The following is a 21,328-nucleotide window of genomic DNA, read 5'->3' on the forward strand; positions in this document are numbered from 1 at the left end:
GCTCTTTCTCCTGTGATAAGTGTTGCCAATACCTTGAAGAAAAAGGAAGGAAAAAAAAAAAAACCCTCAGCCAGCTCGCTCCTGGGGGCGCCGCACTCAGCTGCGGAGGGAGGGAGGAAGGGGAAGAGCCGGCGCCGCCTCCCGGCCGCTCCGAAACGAGGAGCCGAGCGGGCCGCGGCGCGGAGGCGCCTTCGCGCCCTGCCCGCGTGCCCGGGCGCTCGCGCCCGTTAACGGCTCGCGCCCGTTCGTTAACGGCTCGCGCCCGGCACCGCCCCGAGCGACGTGGCTGTGGCGGCTCAGAGGGTAATTCCCCTTGTCTTTGAGCTCTCACTTCGTGGAAGACCTTAGCTGAATTTTCAGTCCTATTTTTTTTTTTTTTTTTTTGAGTGAAAAGAGGGCGTGTTCAGCCAGGCAAAGACATTTCATATCTCCTTCCCTCGAACTGGGACTTGGGGAACATGGCCTGGTGACACCCATTTTCACCTGTGATCAGCTCACCATAAAACCAGAACATAAGCTCACTTTTAATGCTTTCAAAGAAAAATCAAATTATTTTCATTTTTATTCTGTATCCCTTAGTTTATGTATGCTGATTTGAAGTTAAACTTTACTGGTTGCTGAAAATTAAAAGTTTCCAAATTATCATAAGACCGGAAAATTTATTATCTGTACAGCTGAGAAGCAAGAAAAGAATATGCTGTACTCTTGAGGGCCTGAATGTAGCCATTTTAGAACTACATTTTCCCCATATCTTTACATTTTTGCTTTTAGTTGTCTAAACTGTGATAAGCAATGCCAGTGTTATACATCACACTATTTTCTAATTTATATTCATGAAAGTTACAAACTATCTATTTTACCATATTTATTTCTCCTTACATAAGGTTTCTGCAAGAAACCCAACAGTTTTTATGACCACCTGCGACATCAGTTGTAAAGAGACACAGAGCAACCCCCAAAAGGTACTTCCATCTTCAGAGTGGGACTGACACTTCTTTTCAGAGTAGGATTCATACTTCTTTCAGTAAGAAACCACTTTCATTCATAGCAAATATTTTCTTGGACCTTCACAGGGGAGACTTTCATGCTAGAAGAAGGGTTTGTTTGGGAAACAAACTGTAAATGCTTGTTGGCCACTCAGATTATTAGAACTCATCTTTTTATTTCTTTCAGGTGCTTAAGAAAAATTAGCCACTGATGCCATCCTCACGCTAAACTTAAAGACAGTTACTCATTTCCCCCTCCTTTTAATAATGAAAAATGAGAGAAACAGAACAGCTGGTTTGTTTTCTATAGTTCTGAACTGCTGATGAAACTAGAGTTCATTTTTCCTCCCCATTGGCTTCATTAGCCTATAGAGAAAAGCAAAAGCTATGAAACAACCTACATTTCAAATACAAATGTGCCAAAGTTGAGAGAGAGAAAATGTTCTGTTCCAAGCCTTCCTTTGCTATATAACATCATCATAATTAACTGTTTAAATTAATAGCTACCATTTTAGTTAACTTGAATTCCTGTTTTATCTTTAAAAGGAGGACCCAGGGACTACGGAAAATGCCACAATAGCTTTTCTCTATAAATGTAATGCATTTAAAACATCTATCCAGGACTCAAATAGAAGTTAAAACAGAAGCATGAATGTCTTTTACAATAAATTGTACAGTACAAGTCAAAGTTACATATTAGGCAAAAAAGGAACATGTGGAACCTTCAGTACAAATTACATTTGACTGGTGCGATGATAGAGGCAGATCTGAATCGTGTGTTTTTCTGTTTCCATCAGTTATATAAGGGACAATTTTTTTTCCATTCAATTTTGCAATCAATGCTTATAATATAGGTAGTATTTTATTTATGTAGTTTTGCAAAACATCATGTTTTGATATTATATTCCTATTACTGGCCCTTGAAAATTAAAACGTGTTCAGAGAGAAATGTAAATACTTCACATCTATCTGTTAACTTTTTAAGTGCTCACTCTTACCCTGAACCCAGCATCAATGCTAACACTTAAATTTCACAGACTGCATAATATCTTGAGAACAAGACAGAACCGCATCTGATTGTAGTGTTAGCTTCTATACTTTGAAAAAGAAAATATGCTGTCTTTGATGACAAAGGTAAATTTTCTGAGAATACTCTGGATTTAATCTACTAGAACAGAAAATATGAAGACATCTGGAAGACAAACAGGAATCTACCCTAGCCAAACTCTAATGTAAGCACCCAGGGAGATATTTGTAATGCTTGCTTTGAAGAAGCGTAAGCATTATTTTGAGCAAACGGTTACTTAAAGGGAATAATCTCAACCACCACTGAGGAAAATGTAATTTCTGCTCTTCAAGAAGTTAGGAAATATTTAATTGTGTATTTTCCTATATTTTTCCTCAGGGTAAAAATTACTAATTCACTTTCTACCTAGAAAAGTTCCCAGACAGGTCTGTGAAAGGCACTCTAGCAACAGTCAGGTCCCCCAAATCAGGTGATCAAGCATATAGTTTGGTTTAGGTAAACCCATCACAATTCTGTAATACCTGGAGACACTGTGGAGTTTTTACATGAATGCAGACTCATGAAACAGATCAGGTCTAGTCATGAAACAGAACAGGTTTTATTATTGCTTTTCGGTATTTAAACAGGTTCCATGTTTTCAGAATTGCCTTGGAAATAGTCATATCAGGCACACGATAATTATGCCTTAAAAGACATTACTTTAAGAAAATTTCAAGGTAAATTAACTGTATAGGCAATACTATTCAAAGTATTTATAAGCAAGAATATTCAGTTACAAAATGTGCATAAAATTACTAATCTTTAAAAAGAATTACCATCATAAATGACACCATCGCTTTTTGTCACTAACAAAAACTACTAAGTAACTCCTAACTGTCTCACTGCAGTTAGGTACTGCGATACATTTTCAGATCTGGCCGAAAGTTTACAAGTGGGCATTAAAATAAACATGAGGGATGACAGGAAGAAATGACCTGTCACTTGCAAGTAAAGAACTAAATAAACCAAGGCATGCACTTGATATGTTTATTATGACAAGTCAGTATTTCCTCTGGGTCTGTGGACTTTCTTTTTTTTCTTTTGTTGCATCAAACTACACACCTTATGTTTTAGTGCTACTATGCTTCTTAACACTCTTTAACTAGCAAGTAATTTAACTTCCTGAATGCAAACTAGATTGGTGAAGACACTGTTAAGTAGAACACCGAATTATGTATTTCACACAGGCAAAAAAATTAACAATGTGCTTTTGTTTTTCTTTTTGGCTTGTATTCAGTTACTCTTCTGCATACATACATTCTTGATCTGTAGCATACCAGTAAGGTTTTTGTTTGTTTTTAACAAAAAAACAAAACAAAAAATGTTCACGAGCCTCTTAAGGAGAGAAAAGCAGCAACAGTTAAAAACATATATTGAGCTATTTCATATACAACTGTTTCTCACAGAGCTGATTTGATTGCACTTCAAAAATGATTCAGTCAAGTACAAAAGGACAAGTCAGTGCAGTAAATAATGTTCATGGCACATATTTAAGCCAACTAATCTGAGACAACACAATCTACCTTTTCATGAATATCCTGCCTACTTCAGGATTGGTAAAGAGGCTGTCAGCCTCATGTTTTCTCCCAAATGTTAGCTTAAATGCTACCAAAGCTTATCTACATATCTCAAGTACAAGCAGGCTTAGTTTGTTATTTTCATTGTTTTCAACACATACTTTGATAAGAGTAACAAAAAGTCTTAGTAGTAGTATATACCTTTTGTAAAATAGAGATCCACAACAGAGCAGCGCAATTTTATCTTTGAACTGCTTGCTACAGAAGACAGTCCACTTCAAATTGGAAATGTAGTGAAGCATACACATCAGTCTGGACCCAAGGACCATAGGTCAAGTCACAGCATATGATGGAACCACAATAAGCATGTCATAGAACAAAGTCATGAGTGCACACCACTCAGCTGAACTCAGTTCAAGCATCTTCTGAGTTTTTTGTATCCTTTCCTTTTCCTTTTTTATATGGCATATTACCAGGGACATGAACTGAAAGCCCAGAGGAAGAAGATATATTCTCCCTAGCCCGCCTCCACTTCCTCACTGAAAGTAGAGAAAAAAAAACAGTATCACATATCTAGTGGTCCTCACATGCTGTGCACTGAAAATACAAAGGAACAAATACTTCACTTCTCCCTTTCCCCTTTTCTCCTCAAAAAGACTCAAAACAGGTCCCTTTTTCAAACAACACTTTTTTTCCCTTTTCATTCAAGACAGTTCTTAGAGATGAAACAAAAGCTTTTTAAAAACTGTAAACACAGTAGGGAACACTGGGGAACTGAAGAACTCCATATCCTCAAGGAATGCAAATACAGTATAAATCCGAAGCTTAGGAAGAAGGGGAACTCAAGATGAGGCTGACTGTTTAACTCAGGTACAGTAGCTTCTTTTAGTTCTGCCACAGAAACACTGAAAGTCAGATTTTGAAATGCTGATTGATTTTCTGTTATTTTATTTCAACCTGTATCCATAGTTTTTAAATCTTATCTCTTCAGCTTCTTATTTGGGGTTTTGACACTGCAGGACAGCCAAGTTTAGATGAACAAGAGAACAAATGCTTTCCAGAGTTGCTGTTCTGCTTGACTTACTCACTTAGAGAAAATTCAAACCAACAGAAGAGAACAAAAGGGTGTGTTTTTCTCAGGCTACAGTTTCTCTGTTTGACTGATTCCTGACCATCCTATTAAGAAAACTTCCAAGCTTGCCAGCAAATGCACTAAACATTAGACATACTACTACTTCAGGAAGTTCTACAAAGTTTCTCCCTTAAAAGTTTATTGCTTGCATCTATGTTGGTAGGCCAGAGGGAAGCTTGGTTTTGTTTTAATTTCATATTTCCTGGCTTTTAAAAGGTAATTGGTGTGCAATTATTACTAGTTACTGTTTTGTCTGCATATTTGGAACTTCAAACTCATGTATTAGCTGGCTACTCAAGCCTTACTTTTACCACTAAAGAAACCCTTCAGTGGAAAAAAAGAAACACTAAAGAAACCTTTTCTCAGTGCAGAATCCAGAAGCACAGCGTATTTCAGCCAGGTCTTGCAAGGTTGTCCATGCTTTAATAAACAAGAAATAGTTATCCCACTCAGGTCCACTAACTGATTTATCGTGTATAATAATATGCATGCAACATATTTAATAACATTATTTTCTAATATTTCTTCTCAGATTTCTCTGCAAGAGCACACTCTTCTGTTAGGTGCGTAGAATTCAGGAACAGTAGCAACAGACTGATGACTAACCTGCTAGTAGAGATAATTTCCATATACTACTTGATATGCACGGAGTTTTGTAGATACATTGTTAGGAATAAGGTGTTAATGGTCCTCCTCTATGGGAGTTGGAAGCAAATACGTTAACTGATCTTATTTAAATAAATGAATACTAAGCACTCAGATTAAATTTCTATAGAAATATTACAAAAGAGGGTAATGCCTGGTACTAGCACCTGAAAGAAGGTAGCTAGAGAGACATGTGGAGTTGGCAGGTGCAATTTCTACCTTCTAAACGCTTACAGAGGAGACAAACTCTCCCATAAAGCTGGGCAGCATCCTCTAGAGGAGGCTTTGCCTAGAATGTAGTACAGAGCCCTTCCAGAAAAGAAGAGGAGGAATGCTGTTTATTGCTGCTTGCATATTTAGTTCCTGCTTCTCTCCAAGAAAATAGAAAACACCTTTTTTTTCCTAAATAAATCAATCACAGTAAGAAAATCCCCCAGCTTACTGTTACTACTTCTCAACCAACCAACGTCCACTTGAATTTGGCTGCTGTTGGTCCAGGTAGGCACAAATATCTCTATCTAACAACTGATTTGAGCCCTGAGACCCTCTTAAGACCCAGTTACCTTGTCATTGTGACTTCCAGCAGGTTCTTCACTGAAGGAAACAAATGTCCTTGCAACAGCTACTCATCTTAAAGAGCATTAAGGAATGCTAGTGCTCAGGCTAAAATGTGACATTTGACAAGTTACTCTTCAGTGAAGCATGACTGGCAGGGTTAGTCAGTCAGCAGTGAGGTTATTCCCTAATTGCACGGGAGAGGAGATTTATGCTTCCTGATTGACAATATTGCCAGGCTCTCCAAGACAATCCCTTTTCTTAGATATTTTTCTACCCTGAAAAAACAGTAAGTAGAAGTATAGTACCTGATGCACAGATTCTTGGGAGAATGGGTAGATTAAACTGACCTAGAAATACGTGGTTTTGAATCCCAGTGTTATTCTTTAGTATCATTGTTGAAGTATGTGAAGGCTAAAACTCTTACAAATAGAATTATTTCATCCATTTTTCTGATAAATTATTTTAGTGTAACTAAATAAGCTTTGCTCAATAAGCTCTCAAAAGAGGACTAACTTTGGTTTTTGTAGAGGTTTCTTTCTGGTATAGAAAAGTATCTCAGGCTGTATAGCTAGCATAGCTGATCAGAATATTGCAACATCAAATGGATGTTGTTCTTTTTCGTACTACTTTATATTCAAAGGTCTCCATACATAATTTTCATCACTTTAATAAAAATGGTCACTCTGGGTGCTAAGCAAGCTGTCACTACCTTTGAAGTTCATCATGAGGAACAACAGTTACAGTTTTGTCTGGCTGTATCAGATAAACTTTTCACCTTAGCTATGTCAAGAAACAGACCTCGCAGTGCTCCTGTGTGCGATGAGGGTATGGTCACAAAGCAGACAGAACAGATAAGTTTGTTAGCATAGTTCAGAAATGCTGTGTTTCATTGCTTGCTCAGAGACTTGCGAGCTGAACACTGAGGTAACGCTAAGAATAATATGAATTATTATTCTTCCCTCTTCTTCACACATACAGTATTGGGTGGGCCAGGAAGCTGGGGACACACAACCCAAGCATTCCGCATATTCAGATGATCAGACCTAGCTCTCCTGCAGCTGCTGCCTGCTCCTTAGACGCCTAAGTATGTATTCTTAACCAAAGGGACAAAAATGCCAAGATCACAGGAAGAAAAGCCGGGGGGGGGGGGGGAGAGAATCTACAGGGATGAAGCTATTAGCATCAGAAAGCATTAAACAATAATAAGTTTATAGGGTGATTTAGAAGATGTCTCTGAAATCCCTCATGTTCTCCCTTTCTTATAACAAACATATGTCTAAAGCAGAACAAATAAAATCTTACGTGAATTTTTAATTAAAATTAGATTGCAAAGCAACCTTTTCTTTGAATATTTTGACATAAAAACTTCCTAATAGTAAATCTATTTGGATCATGATAACAAGTGATGTACTCAGCACTGAATAACACAACGAGTAAAAAAACAAAAAGCCTGTACTCAAAGAAGGAGGCCCTGCCCAACACACACACACACACTCACACAGACAAATATATTTTCCCTAAGCATCACTTCTAAGTTATGCCTCTGGGGAGAAATTTCTTACCAGTTCCAGAAGGCTTCAATTTTCTAGTAAAGTTGTTGTCAAAAGAAAGAAAACATTTATGTACCTAAGATTTATTTATTCTGCTCTACATTTAACATATTTGTTTGGACACAGTCCTTTGAGCTTAAGAATATGCAAAAGAGATCTTCCTCATATTTAATACAAGGTTTCCTCATGGTTAAAAAGTGATTTTGAGCGTACAAGGCTGATGATGCGTTATTAGATGAAGTATTATGTGACATTGCAGAGACCCACAGCAACAAGGACAATGGCCATAATACAGAAGTTTAAAAAAGGCGGAAGAAAACTCCCATTTTTCTCTGTTTTTCAGGCTTTAATATGCTTAGGTGGAAGCTATAGCCTGAACAGGTACGGACAATTCTTTGTATTATGGCAAAAAATGGCAAAACAGAGAAAACAGTTTAAGAAGGTAAAGGTGCGAAAGGAATAGCTACGATGCACAGTCCACAGCTGAACAAATGCATGATAAGACAAAAGAGGAGTTGTTTGCTCCCTCTTTTGCATCATCATGCAAAAGCCATTTTGCATTCTTCTTTATCTATCTCTGGTACTATAGAGCAATCTCAGACCTTAACTGCAGAATCCTTGGTTAAAGCCTGCAATCTAGCAGTAAAAGATTACCTTCTCTCATTAATATATCATATCAAAATGATATATCAGTCTTAATTCCTATACAGAAAGGATATAACAAAAGAGAGAATATTCATAGCTTGTTGATGCACCTTGTGCTGACCTTGTTTAGTATGCACATTTGCACAAAAAGGAACACGTGCATAAAAATATACTAAGAAAATAAATCACAGAACTGAAAAAAAGAGTCATTTTTATAATAAGCAACTTCTGATTTTCCTAATTACATCCTTGACTAATCTGGTCTTTCTATTATATATAAAGGTTTGAAAGGTCCTTGAATGATGATCAGAGCCAGAACTTTTGAAAAGATAAAATATCTATATAGTTCATCTGGTAGCAGAAAGGAAGGGATACAAAATGAAAATTTCCATCACAGCTTTTTAAAAAAGTTTTTCTAAATGCACCAAGGCCACCTATGTGCTACATTTGTCACAAATTGTTCAGGTTTTATAATACTCCTAAACTTCACAAGTAAGCTGGCTTATTGCAAGAGCAGTAACCCCTTTTTAACTTTGTACTTCGTGTAATAAGAGTATTATCTGCAATCTATTTTTGATTGAATTCCAAGTTTTCTGTTATAAGAGCCTTACAAAGCCGAATCATGTATTATCAGCATTCTTCTGACCCTTATTGCCCTTTTATTCTCAAGAACATTCACTAGAATTTCCCAAATAATTTTATGACATTTAGCAAGTCATCTCAGCACTGAAGTGCAGGTTTTTAAGAGAATAGTTGAACAAAGAAGATAATTTAAAGATTATTATAAAAGAAGAAAAAAGTGATTTCAATATGCAACAGTATACAAACAATTCAGTACCAACATGCAAAAATATCGAGATGTAAGATGTCAGGTTTCAAGTTAAAGAAAATTGAAAGAAAACCATTTGGATGAAGAGGAGGAAGAAATGCTAAGAAACAAGGCTATTCTGAGGAATTTGGGGGCAGGTCTGGAGCTGTCCACACCAGATCCTGCTCATCCAGGCCTTGCCTGGCCTACAAGAAAAAAAGAGTTCACACACAGAGCTGACTCTTAGTTGATGGGAAAGTACCTGCAGTGCTGCAGCAGGGGTAGATGGAGGTCTATGCTAAAATGGTAGACCATCTGCTTCTATGTTTGGTTTGCATCACGTTAAATAATGCTGTCCCAGGCTCTCTGCTTCAACACAGAACTAAACATCAGCTCAAAATGGCTGAAATACAGAGAATGGTTCCTGCCTTCTCTCTCATGTTGATCTTATATTAGTTCCTTATTAGTTTTTCCCCCTTTTTGTCCTTTAATCTCAAATAAAAGCAATTCCAGGAGGAAGAGTGTTTGCTCAGAGTAAACCTTGTACCAGAAACTTAGGTTATTCAAGAGCTGAAAGAAATGATGGCTGATAGTAAGTGAAAACAATAATAATTCATTCAATATGTGCTCTAGATCCTCTGCACAGTGCATTAATATGAACCTTTTAAAATTCAAGCAATAATTTTGTACCACTTTTTCCTTCTAGCTTGTGTGAATCACCACCCTTTCCTGGACTAAGAAAAGAAGGTAATATTATCCACGCTTTATGGATGAAGTACAGAAGATTAAGTGTCATGCCACAAATCAAACAAAAGTCTTGAGGAGAGCTCCTGAACCAAAATCTGGTACTTTAGCATATGATAATTTTCTTCTGCCAAGTATTTAAATTTTACCCCAGTAGTTCAGGAGTTCCCATTAGCACAGAATTCATTCCAGCACCTGTCACCAATGAAAGTGAAAGAGGTTAGAGTTCACAAAGAGGATCCCATCTGTCTCCTCATTATCATATTTTCCCCTTACTAAAGATGGGACATGGCTACAGATTGCTGCCGAAGGAACTGAAAACACGAGCGGAAGGGAAAGAGCAAACAACACATTGTAGAGGCTAGAGCAACTTCCATAAAACAATACTGACACACAGAAAGTCTTTGTAGTTTTGCTTGGCTCTGTGTAGCCACTAGTACTTTCTGGACCTGAGAGATAATAAATGTGAAAGACCTGAGGGTAAAGACATCACAGGATTGGTTTCTGGAGAATTGCCATGCCATCCTGGCATACATTCATTAGTTTTTAAACCAAGGTGACAGAAAGGATTAATCTGTATTTCTATTATTTTTTGCAAATAATATTTCATTACTATCCTCATGTACTGAATTTTACACTTCACAATTGATTTGTAGTTACTGACTTTGCTTTCCATACTTGCCTTGACACTGCACATCTTTTAAGGTAACACACATGCCCTCTCCTTAACCCTTAAGGAGAGAACATGGGTTGATTTAACCCAGATAAGAATCTCTCACACATCAGAAAGTAGCAGCATAAAACATGGTATTTGAGAGGAAACCTGATAAAAGTACCACAGGGAAACCATAGGTCCTAGAGTACATTGCTTCATTGTGATTACAGGTTTCTCTCTATACAGGCATAACAGTATCACAGCAATGTGGATTACCTAGGCTGTTTGTTGCCTCAGTATAATGGTAAATGTTGTCAGGTGTAAACAGTGACACCTAAGTCTACAGTGCCTGTGGACTACACCTTACAATTACATGAGAAGCAGGTTAGTAGAATTTGTTTTGATTCTGACTGTATTCGTAGTATGATATTGTTACTTGCTAGTCAAATAATGATTAGCATGTTACACATAGAGAGGACATGGTGCTTCTGCATTTTCCAAAAGTAGATACAGGATATAGGGATGTACAATGTACATGTATGGATATACACAGATGTATCCATGCACCTTATTGCACTCAGTACAGAATTACTAGAACTATGCAGTTGGACTTTTCCCTTCTTTTAAATCCTATTTCCAGTTTTAATCTTTGGATATTGATAATATCTGCCCAGTAAAACCTTTTCAAAATCAAATTAGCTTCTTCAGTAAATACAGATAAGATTTGATACTAGATAGATAGATACTAGGCATTTCTGCTAGCAAGTAATATGCATTCCATTAAGTCCACTTTTTGTTTATTTAAACTGATCATTAACATTTTTCTGCAGAGATCCTAGGAACAGGATTCCTTCTGTGCGAGCCCACTGAAGAAATAAAAATTTCATAACCTTAGTTTGGAATACCTTTAGCTGTTCTGGGTTTATGCTTCTCAGGTATGAAGCCTAATCTTAGTGTTCTGAAGACTCTTGAATTCTGATCTTTTGCTGGCCAGTCCAGTAGGTTCATGCATGAAAGTTGTGACCAACTAAATTTAATCTCATGAACCAGAAGATCCTGTAATACCAAATAAGCATTGAGGAGATGCTGACTACTCAAAAAAAGTTAACTGGTGATCTTTTGGGCAGTAAAAATTCTGTATTTGCTGTCATCATATAAGCCTGGATAGTTCATCCTTATTAGAGGAATGAGATAAGGACCTTGAAAGCCTAAGATACGGAAAACTGAAAGCCTGTATGAACACATGACTCCACTAAAATTAATTTCAAAATTCCTAGTGACTTCAGAGGGGCCATGATTTCATCCTGGAATTTTCAACAAATGCATGCAAATAGCTCAAGTCAATGCTTCACAGTAGAAGGCTTTTCTCAAAGGACCCATTTATGCCCTGCCCATGCTAGCAAGAGCTTAGTTTCCTAGCACAAGGGGCATGTGATACATTCCTATCAGTGAATGAGCAGTATGATGGCAAAGTTCAGTTGTTTTCTGAAAATTCTATTTCAACATTAGATATCAATTGCCAGTCTCTGTTGAATCAGCAACATATAGCCATGAGAAGGAAAGAAGAAAAAATAAATGACTGGTATCAAGAGCAAAAGCAAATGGCACGATCTACATCTTATCTTCAGGAAAAAAAAAGTCAGAAGTTAATGCAGCAAGAGTCTTTCCAACAGAAGTATTTTTTCATTTCACAACTTAGTTATAATATTTGACAATACATTAATAATCTCACATGTGTAACTTGCACATTATGATAGACAATTACGTGGTCATCCCTCTGATCATTTCCATGGTGAAGTAATAGCATTAGTGTATATAGATGCTCAGCCACAGAAGTTAATTTTATATTGTAAGCAAAAGATATTTTTAAGTGCTGATCTATAGACTCCCTTAGAAATAAATTACTGGTAAAATGCTTCCATATATCAAAAAAAAAGATGATTAAAAACAATAATCAGAACTTCAGAATGACAGTGGAGTAAAATCTATGCAGTTAGAAGTCCAGGATTCAGGAAAGTTTTATGCTGCTTTCGTATCTGTAAGGCTGTATTGCAATCCTTGCATATTATGAATTATCAAACTTTTAAAATGTAACATCAGCCTAGCAAGTGGCAGGCAGAGTCAATTTCATTCTTTAATGCTTGAAACTTTGAGGTGTTTCGGTTTATTGTTGTTATTGCAAGACTTTAAGGTCAGAAAAGACTATTATCTCGTCTAATCTGACTTCCAGTCTATCACAAGTGGGTAAGTCTCACATCTCAGCCAGATCTCTGTGAAGGGCTCTAAGAGCAGCATTACAGTCCTCAAGAAAATGTCAGTGATTGAGCTGCCAGATATGCCAGGATCTCCTACAGTGGAAGAAGGTACTGATCAAGTGATGAACTCATAAATACCACATACTCTGTGCCATGAAGGGAAGGAAGTGCATTTCCTGTTAATCGAAAAAATGCTTCACAGGCCTTACCTTTGTTTGCTTTTTAATGTGTGTTCACAAGCATTCCAAATACAAATAACTTTTGTACACAGAGCTCTACATCACCTGTTTAAGGAGCACATTCCTGTTTTAATCCCCTCTCCATCCCCCAATCCATTAAAATTTAAAATAAGTCTCTCAGAAATCTAGCGGAGTAGTACAGAAGTAATATTGAGAGCCATCTTACACCATTCCGATCATAACAGCAAGTGAAGTTCCTGCCACAAATAGGGAGCCTATGAAAAAGTCATGTCGAAATTTGACGTGTACGTCTAGTGAAGCCGCAAGGCAGCAGCATGGTGGGAGGCTGAAGGCACTGATTCCCCTTCACTGAGTGAGCGGCTGTGGCCATGGAGAGCCTTACTTTCCCCCAGCAGCTCAGTATTATTCAGCTAGATGTTACCATCTCTGCACTGGAAAACTTAGAATGAACCTGTGACCTCACCTTCTTGCTTTCAGTGCTATTTAACATTTTGGCACAAAGTTGCTCTGACTGACAACAAGAACGGCTGGACTATGAATAAAACACAGAGCCCAGTTTCCTTATGCTAACTATTACAGAGGTGTCAACCTTGATCAAATGGATGGACCAGAACACCTAACATGCTAATTCACATTATCTGAACTAGATTTACCATAAATCCACTGCCAGATCCTTGAATCCAGTTGCATTTACAATAGCAGACTCTTTTCTGTTCCAGGTTCAGCCACACACAGGTAACAGGGTGTAGTGACAACATCTGTGGAAAATCGAGCAAAGAGTCTGTGACTGGCACAGTACGTGACAGCAGGCCCAGTGTATGAAACTACACACTGACCAAGTTCCCATCAGGGCCAGGCATCCAGCTTCTGCTTAGTCAACAATGCCTAGCTGCTTCCAGGATGTAGCTGCTCAAGGTTAGCACAGCTGAGATAAGGATAAATTCTAGTAGATATTAGGGGACCTTAGGATACAATGAGTGGAGTCCTGCGAAGGCATCTGACCCATCTGGCAGCCTCCCGTTGGCGACCCCTCTGCACAGTTCCTGGAGCTCCCTGTGCAGCTTGCAGTGCAAGTCCTTTAGTAAATCTATCCTGTTTAACCCCTTAGGAACCTTGAGTGACTCTCTGCCGATACCCAACCTTCTCTTGCCCACCTTGCAGTCACACAGGGTAGCAATTTTTTACCTGTAGGAAAGCTAGTTGCTAACTGTATTAAAACTAGAAGAACTCATGAACATAATTTTGACAGATTTCTCAGAATATCCCACTCTGTCTGGCTTTCCTTAAATTGGTGTGCCTTGCATGCCTTCCCAATATGACACTGCTCTGTGACAGTCACTGCTGAGTTTAATCCATTTCAATCAATTTTTGTGCCTACACCAGTCAAAATAAGGTGAGCAGACAGCTGAAGCCTTATAGTAGCATGATAGTGCTTTACTACTTGCTATGATGTCTGAGGTTCTTTGGGATCTGAATTACAACAATCTAATTTTTCTCTGTTCCAACTAATAAATGAGCCTATGTAAAGATAAGACAAGACTGGTGTTACGTGAACTTTTACAAAAGTTGGTTGTTTTAATATCAGTCTCTGTGGACAGGAAGAATTAGATATTCCAAGATCAAAGAGTTCCTTTTTATCTAGCAATTAATCATCATCTCAGCATATTCACAAATAAGAACCATGGTTAAAATCTTAATGCTAAAGTATTACAAAACAGGCCTACATATATTCCTCCTCCCCTTAGCAGTATCAGTCTTGGAATATGCTTCATCCAAAGACTTAGTGATACTGATACTGGTAAATACTCTGATACCTGATCTAGCCTTACTGGCTATAAACTGACCTGTTTTGTCTTTCAAAGGAATGATACTGATTTTTCCCTTACATAGAAAATGCACCCAAATCTCTCCAAATGTTTTATGTTGCTTTCAGCCTTTGCCTCTCCTTCCTGATTCCCTTGATAACATTCCCTCTCCACTTACAGTATTTCCTTCTTTACTGCATGTTTTCTACCTATGGATTTCCTCCCTCCTTCTAGGCTCTCTCTTTATTTTCTCATTCATACACCTCTTTGCTAGAGCTTCAGTGTACAAGTTTCTGTTCACTTTTTTCCCCCAAAAGGTCTCTACCTCAATCAAAAAGGATTTCTTTTCCTTCTTCCACCCCTCCACACATTTTTCTCCCCTTTCGCATGGGACAGCTGGAAAGAGTTTAGCCCCATCCCCTTGACACTCTCCCTTCAGATACTTATACACATTTATAAGATTCCCCCTTCAGTCTTCTCTTCTCCAGGCTAAACAGGCCCAGCTCTCACATTCCATTCTTTTCTCTCCATTCCTTGGAGTCATTTACCCCCCACATCCACCCCCAACCTTTGACTTTTCTGTGCACCACTGGCACAGTGCAGTAGTGTAGCCACTACGGGATTAAATAAATTCTTCATCAAATAATCAAGAATTCTTATGCCCTTTCTGATACTGCTAAGCCAAAAAAGCCTTTCCCCAGTCTATACAACAATGAATAGGGAGTTTATTTTCATTGAAGCCATCAGTCTCTCTTCAGATCTGGTGATGAGGATACATAAGGTTGGAAAATTGTGGGAAAACTGAGAAATTTAAGATGGAAAAGAGAGAACTGGCAGCAACATAATAAAAACCAAACAATTTTCTTGCAAATGAGATGAAGGTTAAGGACAAATAGAAATCAATTTACATGCCTGTTCATGGCAGTAAAGCCTGCCCCCTCTTAAGGAGTTTGTTGCAACCTCAATAAAAGTTTAGATGCCCTCTAAAAGGATTCAGCAGAGAACTACATGCCAGAGCCAAGCATTATGGTAGAGTGTTTCAAGAACCACCTGAGGCTCCGATGCAACTTTCATCTCTTCAGTCTGCGCACGCACAGTCACTGAGTACTGCCAATGTGGAAGCGTGTCACAGAACAAGCTGCAGGACAAATTTACATCTGGAGTTCATAGATGAGCACATAGATGAGTGTTGATAGAAGGGAGCTTGTCAAAAGCAGGGGAATGAAGTGCAACAACATATATTGGTAAAAAGGAATTTACAATGCTTGTGTATAAAAAGCAGGGACTACCAAACAACTTCTACATGAAAAGGGCAGTTTGGTAGATGGGAGTGAGGTGCTCATTAACTGTTTCTGTTCCAAGAGAATACATTTTTTCATGTATTCATACATGGACAGGGTATCAGGCCATAAGTTGTTTGGACTTTGTTTGCATTAACCAGCATTATCTACCAAATACTAATGAAGATTTACCTCCTTCAAACAGAATAAGACTTCTCTACCATAAGAGGATGGTACACAAGAAGAATAAAGATTACATACTATCTGAAAAATAACAAATACAAATTTAGAGGAAAAGTAATTGCTTCTAACTATAACTGCTGACTTCATCAGCAGTGATCAGTGTATGCATATACTTACCAACATGCAGACCATGTGCATAACACTGCACATAAAGCATAGATAGGTTGGCTGAGAGGAAAAAAAAAAAGACTTTTCAAAGATGTGCTGGAAGATACTTCTTGGTCAAGAAAGGCAACTAGTGAGTCCCTGAATGAAGTGGAATATCCAAGTATTTGCAAAAAAAAAAAAAAAAAAAAAGAAGAAGAGAAGTACTGCTCGATCTGTCCCAGGCATATTAGAAGATGAAACTAGAAGAGGACTGCAAAAAAATATACATTGCTATATACACCCACAGGCAATTGCTCCAGTATATCAGTTTAACACAGAAAATGTCAGCAACATCTGAAGTTTCCCAGATAGCCACAGCAAATTGCTCAAAGGATATCCTGAAATACTGTAATGAAGAATGACAACATCTTCATTGCTGGCAGAAGTGATGCTGAATATTTGCTATGCAGCTTGGAGTGGAAATATTAAAATCATATTTTTCACCTGGCCTTAATTTTCGCTGTTGTTAACATAATTTTATATACAAATAAAATTATAAGAGAAAAAAATCAGGTCACTTTTCTATTCCTTTTTGCTACCTAAAATCTTGCTCAATATATTTGCCTGTGAGAAGGAATGTGCTTGAAGGTTCTGAAGCAAAAGGACCTCAAATAAGACAAAGCACATTATTTTCTGAGACCAGAACTAACCTATATCACAATTAAGGATGAAATTCCCCTTGTGGCGAACAAGTTTACAGTAACTGAACATGCCCTAATCTCTCAAAGATTCTTTGAATATGACCGTAATTCTAGTAAGTTATAATTGTAGGATTAACAGAAGTATTTTAACTCCTTTTAGAGACTTCCACCAACCACAAGATTTTCAGGAGCTGAAAGAGCTATTTAACATTCAATAGCCTTTCAGTCATTTTTACTCCATCTGCCATCCATGCAGCTGCTGTGCTGTTGGACGCCTCTATAAAAACACTGCACTGGGAATGGCAGGGACAGAAAAGGTTCCATTCACACATAGACCCAATGGTCATACGTACACTATCAAATTTAACAGCACAAAGGAACAAACAATTACTGGGACAAGAATTCAATTGGCTATACTACAAAATTGCTAAAAATGTTGTGGTACATTTACAATTTAAGGCAACAAGAACTTTTTCAAAACAATCCTGTATCATTTAGCTCAGGCCAGAGACTATTTCCAATAGGTTTTGCAACTTTTCTGAATCCATTCTGGAAGCTCAGTGAGGCTGACAGTATGAACACAGTCTGTTCCACACCAATGACTTACTAATACAGGAATAGCCTATAGGTCTATAAATTATGGTGGCAGAGTAGAGGGAATCAATCATAGTAAATGAACATTCAGAATATTAGACATGCATACCTTTGACTTTACTATACAAGGCCTTTCAGAGCAGGATACAGTATATTCAAAGTTAGCACGTAACAACTGCAATTGTCCCAGCAGGAAGAGCTATTGGACTGTTTAAAGAAGCTACAAAATCGAATTAATGGAAGAAGGAAATGTGAGGCTATCACAGAGGAACAATATTTTGCAACAGGAATAGATTTAGAAAGACTGGATAAACTCTTGGATACACTAAAATTGTCATCACAGACTGATTTGGTTAATGCAAATTATTAATAAAATGTAATTATAGGCTATCTTTCATTAGTTTCTGCTTTTTTAAGAGAAAAAAAATTAACTCTAGGATAAAGTGATAATTTCCTGACTAAAAGTCTAAGAATAAAAATCTTGTTTTTGCTGAACTGAGTAGTCTGTTAAAAAAAACCACACAGTTCATCATTCTACAGCAATTCCACATCCTATTTTTCTAATCATCCTTTTATTGCAATAGACTAATCTCCTCAACTCCACATGAAGAGAAATTACCACTACGTCATATTGCTTCCTCAGTCAAATTACTGAGTCATATTGCTTCCTCCTCCAAACTTCTCCTTTGTTTGTCAATGCAGAGTCAAGCAGGCTTGGCTGAGGAAGAAGCCCTTGCAATCAGGAACGGAATAAGAAATGAAACAGAATTATTATTTGTATAAATACAGGCTCTCTTGTCCTCCCGAAAAATTTTCAGGAAAGAAAGTTACTATGAGGGTCTTCATCATATGTTTAGTTCAAAATGCATGTGAGGCAGGGGCAGATGCTGCTTTTAATACCTTTTGGAATAGTTAATTAAAACAATCACATAAAAATATACTTGTCAACTGAATCAGCATTAAAATAATTTCTAAGAGATAAATAATTTACAGATTTTCACAGTTAACAATCTGCTTTCTGGAAATAAACTTCACAGTTTACTATAAAATGATCAAAGAGGGATTAGGTAGCTATTCAATTTACTGGAAAAATATCACAGTATATCATTGAGACTGAGAAAATGACTAAGGAGCTGAATATGTTAAAGTAGATGTAATGAATCTAAACAGTGATAGAAATTCACTGGGTATGGAATCATTAATGTTAATTTTATGAATATTAAAATTGCCAAGGGGAACAAATTTGCTGGCATTAAAGCTAAACAGCTAAACAGTCCAAAAGATTGCATTTCTAAAAAGTTTAACAGATGCATTTTCACCTCTGAATTTGGAGATTCTTTGCAGCACATGATATAGAAAGCGTAACTTACACAAGTTCACTTCACTTTCTACAGATTTTTCTATGTAGTAAAAATAATTTCAGTCACCACTCAGTCTACTCTGACAGTAGCAGGTAAGCAATAAAGGCGATGAGGGTAAAATGTAGACTTTGAAGGTCTTTGAACTGGACAGACTAATGAGATCCTATAGATTGGTGCCACTCAAAGTGCAAAGGAGCTACTAACTACAGTGGAAAATTCGTCTGTCAGTGTAAATATCTTTCTGGCATTTTAGGATTTTTCTCTAATCATAGGCCTGTTGCTAGAATTATGGCTCTTTCTATTCTTGGGTAAAGGACATGGCAGGAACACTTCATGAGAGCGGCCTCATCTGTACCTATGCTGTCTGATATGCTGCATACGGTACACAGGTATAAAAAGGTTTCTATAAAAGAAAGACTTTGTGATAGAAATGATGTGGCATGGGAATAACAATGTTCAGTTTTAAATTATTGCAATTTATTTTGAAAAATTCTGTGCAGTCTTTAACTTTGCCTCAGGACATGGTCTTATTTATAACCTTATTTGAACCTTGCCAGTGATTTCAGGAACATTTGAGACAGCAAAATGATGCATGTGGGCATGCTACATGCACAGAAACATCAACTGGGATGTGTGTTAGCATGGCTAACTTTGCACTGAAGCAGCTGAGTAAAGTTCATACAGGCAAGAATTAGAAATTTATCTCATCTCCTTCCAGCAAATTTAGTGTTACCCTCTGAAACAACAGCTATTTTGGCTAGTAAGAATCATCTCTCTTTTTTTCTGTTTTACTGTTCTCCATTTTGGACCTCTTGGAAGATAATCCACAACAAGCGCTTTTGTGTGCAAACAATTCATAACAGGTCTTCTATATCTTCAGTTTCAATATTTCTTTGAAAGTTCTTTTTAATATGAGCCTTCTTTCTTTTTCAGATATGGATCTTGACAATAATTTACCGCAGCAATATTATCTCACATTCTGAAAAGTATGTTTTTATCTTGAATTGTCTCTAGCTTCTTTAGAAGAATGTAATTTCTAGGATAGGTGATCACTAAAATCTTGCTTGTCATGGTGAGGGAAATTTGCTTCTTGTTTATGTAAGTAGAAAGGAAACTGTATATTAATATATATTCAAGACATATTTGACAACCCATCTTACACTGAGAAAATGATCACTTGAGAATCTCAGGTCACAAAAAACAAATTTCCAGCTCTAAGCTGAAAGCATGAAATAAGCACAACGTGAAGATACAGAACCTGAAAATGTTATATATCCAAACTAATATATATTAAGAATGTGTGAATCATGAATCTTGTCTGCCTAATTTCAAAAGGACAGCTAGGAAACAATCTTATTAGAATAAGCCTCAGTAGTTAAAAATTTGTGCCTACTAATGAAAATAGACCTTGCCCATTCTGAAAAAATGCCACTCATCTTTCCTGTGATTTCATGGTGGACACTACAGTGACATTGCCAGTCTATTTCTTTCTCCAGTAGCTCCATGTCTCTCTTGTACTGGGGAGCCCAGAACTGAACCCAGTACTTGCGATGAGGCCTCCCCAGGGCTGAGTAGAGGGGCAGGATCACCTCCCTCCACCTGCTGGCAACACTCTTCCTAAGGCACCCCAGGAGACCATTGGCCTTCCTGGCCACAAGGGCACATTGCTGGCTCATGGTCAATCTGTCATCCACCAGCACTCCCAGGTCCTTCTCTGCAGAGCTGCTCTCCACAAGGTCAGCACCCAGCCTGTACTGGTGCCTGGGGTTATTTCTCCCTAGGTGCAGGACCCTGCACTTGCCTTTGTTGAACCTCATGAGGTTCCTCTCTGCCCAGCTCTCCAGCCTGTCCAGGTCTCTCTGAAGCAGAGAGCAGCACAGCTCTCAGGAGTATCAGCCACTCCTCCCAGTTTGGTATCATCAGCAAATTTGCCGAGAAGGCACTCCGCCCCCTCACCTCATCCAGGTCACTGATGAAGTTGACAATACTGAAGCCAGTACTGACTCCTGGGGGACACTGCTAGCTACTGGCCTCCAACTAGACTTCACACCACTGATAACAACCCTCTGAGCTCTGCCTTTCAGCCAGTTCTCAATTCACCTCACTGTCCACTCATCTAACCCACACTTCCTGAGCTTACCTAGGAGGATGTTATGGGAGACAGTGTCAAAAGCTTTGCTGAAGTCAAGGTACACAGCGTCCACTGTTCTCCCCTCATCTACCCAGCTAGTCATTCCATCACAGAAGGCTATCAGGTTGGTTAAGCAGGATTTCCCCTTGGTGAATCCATGATGACTACTCGTGATCACCTTCTTTTCCCCTATACGCTTGGAGATGACATCCAGAATGAGCTGTTCCATCACCTTTGCAGGGATGGAGGTGAGGCTGACTGCTTTGTGATTTCCTGGGTCGTCCTTCTTGCCCCTTTTTGAAGACTGGAGTGATACTGGCTTTCTTCCAGTCCTCAGGCATGTCTCCAGCTCTCCACAACCTTTC

Source organism: Rhea americana, unplaced genomic scaffold (assembly GCF_003343005.1).
Source record: "Rhea americana isolate MKP2758 unplaced genomic scaffold, rheAme1 scaffold_6, whole genome shotgun sequence".
Taxonomy (NCBI): Eukaryota; Metazoa; Chordata; class Aves; order Rheiformes; family Rheidae; genus Rhea; species Rhea americana.